The sequence below is a fragment of the Teleopsis dalmanni genome, chromosome X (assembly GCF_002237135.1).
Source record: "Teleopsis dalmanni isolate 2A chromosome X, ASM223713v2, whole genome shotgun sequence".
NCBI classification, from domain to species: domain Eukaryota; kingdom Metazoa; phylum Arthropoda; class Insecta; order Diptera; family Diopsidae; genus Teleopsis; species Teleopsis dalmanni.
This window is the reverse complement of record NC_051848.1, coordinates 7,286,348-7,293,500: the sequence shown is the minus strand read 5'-3', so window position 1 is coordinate 7,293,500 and position 7,153 is coordinate 7,286,348. Positions and strand designations below refer to the sequence as shown.

Here is a 7,153-nt window from a genome sequence, read left to right as displayed (position 1 = left end):
TGTTTAGATAATGCCTTTGTCTGTGAAGAGCCTCCAGATAACATGCCTCCTGATAACGTTTGCTATGAAACAATAAACCACAAACTCTGCTAAGATTTACAGAAAACCTAAATACACAAGCCTATGTACGATAGATCTTTTTCGATCGCAGTGCTTTGTTTTCTTTGATAATATCACTGCTTTCCAAGTTCCTTCCGCATAGTAGTGGTGATTGTGAAGTGATATGCCTTACTGGATAAACAGACCCGTTATAAATAGTAAATTTATGCCATTACTTACACCAAATTCCTCTCATATTAACTTCCTCGAATATCAAAATTCACAACAAATATAAAGAACGACTACTGATTTTATACTTAACTTTTCTTATCATTTTTGAATGAAATCACATTCTCATAATAATTTGAAAAAATTATTTGTTTTTGTGGAATTTGAAAATATCATTTCATATTTATTTTGTATAGAGTTAGTTACGAATTTGAGATCGCTAAATATATTTTTATAAAGTTCATTTTTCTTTCAAGAAAAAGTTATTCTACGAGGTGCGAATATGCAAAGCGAGGAGAAACGTTTTTTGAACTTTTTGGAAACATTCCAGGGCTGCAATTCGCATTTAACAGCAGTTCAGGCTGCTAGAATTGGCAGAGCCGCGTGGAACTCTCTGACGGCCGAAGAAAAATCGATTTACCAACCGATAAGACCGGTTAGACCGGTAAGACCAACCGCGAAGAGTCCCGAGAACGTTGTTCCGGATTGTGGCCCTAGTGCAAAGAAGAAGAAAAATAAATGTCTCACGAAGAAGAAGCCTGTATGTAAGTCAAAGCTAAGTCCTAAGCCAAAAACAAAGCGCAAGGCCGGCAAGAAGCGGAAAAAACGCTTATGCCATTAATATCAACTTTTTTAGACTGGACATCAAAGTAAATATATTTCAAATAAATTTCCTATTTTGACAGCTATGCTTACTAACCTTTATTTACAGATTATACTATTGTGTAAGGTGGAAACTTGAATCCAGTCTGTAGAACCAGTAACAATTTCCACATCTCGTGCTATTCCTAAATAATTCTTAACGTAATTATTCAGAAATATTCATAAAGCAAAAAATTTGATTTCTTACAACAATTATTTCGCAGTTGGTTAAGGTCACAACTCTTGAAACTCCATATAATCCTTGCTCCACTCAAATCCTTTTTATTCCAATTCCTTAAATAAAATAAGAAGAAGCGATCCAAAATACGTATATGTACCCAGGTAAGGAAAAAGCTCCATTTATTTTAACAAAACAGTTTATTAACAGTTTATTTTAATTAAACATGGATTTTTAATAAGGTTTGAATACATTTTTACGTTAATGGATCGAACCATAATTAAATGTGTGGATCTGTGGTTATATTATCGGTTTTAGTCCTATGTAAAAATTATTACTGTACGAAGCCACTATTTGGAAACGAAATTGTCTATAAGTAAGAATCTATCAAAGGCAATGGAAAATGATAAATTATTTAGTAGTATAAATATTTGTTTGTAAATAGAAATAAAGATTTTCCTTAACAAACATTTTGGGTTTTATTGTGGATTCTAGCGAAATAAATTTTTAGTTCAGATATTTTATCTCACTGGAAGTTATTTATGTTTATTATGCGTTTACAGAGCTATAGAGCTACAGAGCTTATAGTTTTGTGTTTTTAATGTTAATTAGCTTAAGTTATTTAAGTTGTTATTGAAATTTTAGAATCCTCTCAGGATAAAGTTTAGGCGCTTCGATTTGAACACCAAAGACCGTATTGTATTATAATACGGTCTTCGCGTTTATTTACGTTCTTTGCTTACAGTTTGATGTTATTGGAATGAAATTGGCAGTAAGCTCAATAAAGCTCGAAGTGTTAATATAAGCTCTACTTTTCCAATGCTTTCAAAAGCACAGCCGACTTAGACAAAATCCCAAATAAAGTGACCATCCAAAAAACTTGCAAAACTTATAATGGCTTAAAACGTGATAAGAAGTGTTTCATATATTATTTATATAAATAAATTATAATGAATACAATTATAAGATATGAAACATTATATCAATCATTATTTTTGGTATAACAATTCAGATCAAATTAATGTTAAACCGAATTTGATTTCTCCAATGTCGTATAACGATAACAGATTTTTGTGACAACCAGCATTTTGATCATTTTTGTCCAGTAAGTTATATGTATTTCGCTGTAGCTTGGTTCTTAAGATATCCATTCAAAGATACATATTGTAGACTATGTAATTTCAGTACCATTACAAGTGCTCAGAATGAAACAAGCGTTGGAGTTCTAGATAATTCTGCTGCATAGCAAAAACGTCTTTCTATTTTCATTTCAGTATTAACGTTTAATGACAGGCAAACGTTATTTAAGAACTTTGATAACTACAACTAACTAAACTTTAATTTAGTAAATATGCCATCAAATGGCGACTGTTAGTTATCATTTATTACTGTTAGATGTATTATTTACTGCTTCGAGATATATATCTTATGGGAATTGTTTATAAATTGTAAATGAAAAGTTTATTTAGATGTTATATTTATTTCATTCATTCATTAATGAATTCATTAACTAAAATAAAAGAACTACAATAAAAGTAGTGATGAATTAATGAAACAATAAATTTTAGTAAAATTGGTTGCTTTGAACAACGTTCACCACTACGCAATATGCCGAACTTGGGTTGATTCTGAGATATACTTGTATATATGTTATATTTAAATGTTCCATATTATATTCGTATTTTATGAGTCCAAATTTATTTTCTTTGATTTATATTTTTTTTGAAGTTCTTATTAATGGTTGTTCATAATGTGTACTGATTTGGCACCACTATTTCAGTGACAGATAATATCCAAGGTATCATGTATTTAGCTGAGATTTGAATTTTAATAAATGAATTATTTCAAAAGTATTTAACTTGTTGATAATAATATAACTTTTGAAATCTATACTGACACATTCGGTTTACCCGATGAAAGTCCTGAAAGAAATAAATACTTTAACCACTAAAACTGATATGAATATTATAGTTCCATATTTAAACTTATTTATAACAAATGAGTAATTTCATATATAAATAATTTTATTATGTTTAAATAATCGAAATTAATTAACTTCATATCGAACGGGCGAATCGTAGAATAACATTAGTATGACTTTCTTTCTATTCTTTCTTTCTTTCTTTCTATTACGATCCTAGATTGGGTTCTATACACAAGACTCAAATATGAATTCATGCCTCTATAAAAGAATAGTATTAAAATTTAACAATTAAAATTAACTGTAATTAATAATATAAATATATAATATAACTACAAAAATTCATTAATTCAACTGTTTTACAGCTGGTATAAACATTTACAGCTTCCATAGCTTTCATAGCAAATTAGCAGAACTCTATGTCAGAACAGTTAGGACGTAAAGGTCAATCAATTGAACAAATTAGATCAGTTGACTAATGAACACTGACTCTGAGCTTCAAATTTGGCAGAATAGAGTTCAAGCTATGATACTTGTGGTCTTAAAAAATTATTTACGAATAATTATATATAAAAAAAAGTTTTCTAAAATAGAAAGCGAATACTTTGCCGAAATAAGTAAAAAAATTCTTTTTATTCTTTTATATATTATGATCATAATATATGTATGTAGCAAAATAAATTAAAAATCATACATCGTTAAGGCTAAGTAATGCATAAAAAATATTTGAATCATAACCACTAAGTCACAATTTCTGCTTAAAGTACCACGCCTGAAGCCACGACACCAGAAAGTCTTTCCAGCAGCAACACGATTGATGTCATTGCGTGATGTATTATAAATCCTTTTCTGTCCACCATGTCAACCATGTCGCCCACGTCCACCATCTACATGTTGTTATCTATTTTCTCCGTTAGGGAAGACAAGAGATTTCTCCGAACATTGTGTAACACCAATGTCGGTTATTCAGTTTATGGTTAAATGACGGAATCCTCGTAAAGATCTATAATACACCAAGCCACAACATCAATCACCAGACCAGGGATAACTTCAGTGTGTGTAATACGACAAATTGCGCAAAATCCGGGCAGTTTCGCCATTCCCCATGGTTGGTTGTGGACTACCACCATATCCACGGGGAACAGATTTTGAAGTAATTGCCCTAACTCTGCTGAATCTAGAAATACATTGTGTCGGATATTGAGCACAAACTGGAATGGGTTTAGTAAGTTCTACGTTCTTCTCGTATTGATATTTATTTGGTACACCGCCGGTCAGGACTTCTGTTGCATGCTTCCTGAACAATTTTTTAAACAGAAACATCGAAATTTTTGCAAATGACATTGTTAGAGCTTCAGCTTGTAAAATTTTGTTATGAATGAATGCTAAAAATTATATAAAATATAAAATAAAAAATTATAAAAAAATTTTACGGAAAATGAAAACAAAACTTATTTGATAATATTTTAATTTTTATGAAATATCAAATCAAGTAAATTCAAAAACATATCAACGTCTACTGAGTCGAGTAATTTTTGTTTCTGATCTCAGTACTTGGTTTTTCACTGGTACGAGTATATATTGATAGACACGAGATGGACTATTGTCATTATTTATTAAGATTGTATTTAATTATAGCTAAAATATTTTCGCAATAATTTAAAAATTATTTTTGGTGGTGTATAACAAATATGATGCCACTTGAAATCTTCAAGTCACAATAATTAATTGCATAGTCCCCCTTCTAATAGTCGGTTTAAAAAAACTAACCTGACCATTATCCTCCTCTCTCTTTTGTATTATGCAGACCTTCTTTAAATGATTCATTTTTCTAAATTTAACTATGGACTGGCTATTTTGGAATACATATAGAGAAGTTGGGGTTTCAATCTATATTAATTGATATACTTTATTGTCTAAAAGTTGAGATTGACTGAAATTTGTCACAATTAATTTTTGAAACGGGTTAATTGGACAGTTAATCAAAATACAAAAGATTCTTTTTAAAAAATATTTTCAAGGAAATAAATATCCTATATTTCCGATATAAGATTATTATTATTATGGAATTCTGAATACTTATATTTAATGAACAAAAAATATTTTCAAATATAAAAGGAATACAATAAAAAATATAATAATTATAAAGCTTTTAATATTTTAGAGTTTATCCAGATTTGAAGTTTTGTTTGAATTACAGGCCTAAATTATTACTTGATTAGTCTTCAAAACAATAATACTTATTCACTTATATCAAACATTTTTAATTTTCTGATTTAAGATTTGAAGCTAATACAATAAAAATTTTGAAACTATTTCTGGTACCATTTGTTACTTGTCTTCACTTTCGTTATATATATATTACTATTTCGCCCTGTGACCCAGAGGTCTTCATGTATTTTATGTATGCTCTTCGTTTACATAAATAAACTCTAGTATTAAACTTAATCTATCGAGACCCATTTCTTTATCCTATTTGAAACACACATCAATGTCTATATATCACGGCTTAGAGTAACCGATTGTGCTCTTCTAATCACTTTTGCTAAGCATAAGTCAGGGCTTATTTCACTTAAATAAGTTAGGCCTATCCGACACTGATGTCTGAACTTGTGAGTGCATTCGTTTTAAATGTTTAGATAATGCCTTTGTCTGTGAAGAGCCTTCAGATAACATGCCTCCTGATAACGTTTGCTATGAAACAATAAACCACAAACTCTGCTAAGATTTACAGAAAACCTAAATACACAAGCCTATGTACGATAGATCTTTTTCGATCGCAGTGCTTTGTTTTCTTTGATAATATCACTGCTTTCCAAGTTCCTTCCGCATAGTAGTGGTGATTGTGAAGTGATATGCCTTACTGGATAAACAGACCCGTTATAAATAGTAAATTTATGCCATTACTTACACCAAATTCCTCTCATATTAACTTCCTCGAATATCAAAATTCACAACAAATATAAAGAACGACTACTGATTTTATACTTAACTTTTCTTATCATTTTTGAATGAAATCACATTCTCATAATAATTTGAAAAAATTATTTGTTTTTGTGGAATTTGAAAATATCATTTCATATTTATTTTGTATAGAGTTAGTTACGAATTTGAGATCGCTAAATATATTTTTATAAAGTTCATTTTTCTTTCAAGAAAAAGTTATTCTACGAGGTGCGAATATGCAAAGCGAGGAGAAACGTTTTTTGAACTTTTTGGAAACATTCCAGGGCTGCAATTCGCATTTAACAGCAGTTCAGGCTGCTAGAATTGGCAGAGCCGCGTGGAACTCTCTGACGGCCGAAGAAAAATCGATTTACCAACCGATAAGACCGGTTAGACCGGTAAGACCAACCGCGAAGAGTCCCGAGAACGTTGTTCCGGATTGTGGCCCTAGTGCAAAGAAGAAGAAAAATAAATGTCTCACGAAGAAGAAGCCTGTATGTAAGTCAAAGCTAAGTCCTAAGCCAAAAACAAAGCGCAAGGCCGGCAAGAAGCGGAAAAAACGCTTATGCCATTAATATCAACTTTTTTAGACTGGACATCAAAGTAAATATATTTCAAATAAATTTCCTATTTTGACAGCTATGCTTACTAACCTTTATTTACAGATTATACTATTGTGTAAGGTGGAAACTTGAATCCAGTCTGTAGAACCAGTAACAATTTCCACATCTCGTGCTATTCCTAAATAATTCTTAACGTAATTATTCAGAAATATTCATAAAGCAAAAAATTTGATTTCTTACAACAATTATTTCGCAGATGGTTAAGGTCACAACTCTTGAAACTCCATATAATCCTTGCTCCACTCAAATCCTTTTTATTCCAATTCCTTAAATAAAATAAGAAGAAGCGATCCAAAATACGTATATGTACCCAGGTAAGGAAAAAGCTCCATTTATTTTAACAAAACAGTTTATTAACAGTTTATTTTAATTAAACATGGATTTTTAATAAGGTTTGAATACATTTTTACGTTAATGGATCGAACCATAATTAAATGTGTGGATCTGTGGTTATATTATCGGTTTTAGTCCTATTTGAAAATTATTACTGTACGAAGCCACTATTTGGAAACGAAATTGTCTATAAGTAAGAATCTATCAAAGGCAATGGAAAATGATAAATTATTAAGTAGTATA

General features: G+C 30.3%; 2 long non-coding RNA genes across 2 annotated transcripts; both read left to right on the top strand.

The window, feature by feature from the left end:
* Window positions 1-438: 438 nt before the first annotated feature.
* On the top strand, window positions 439-1,536 carry LOC119687598. Its single transcript, XR_005253208.1, has 4 exons — window positions 439-917; window positions 980-1,071; window positions 1,134-1,251; window positions 1,330-1,536. It is a non-coding gene; the product is annotated as an uncharacterized LOC119687598 (long non-coding RNA).
* A 4,542-nt stretch (window positions 1,537-6,078) lies between these two features.
* Window positions 6,079-7,153, top strand: LOC119687594. The gene is made up of 4 exons (XR_005253204.1): window positions 6,079-6,557; window positions 6,620-6,711; window positions 6,774-6,891; window positions 6,970-7,153. It is a non-coding gene; the product is annotated as an uncharacterized LOC119687594 (long non-coding RNA).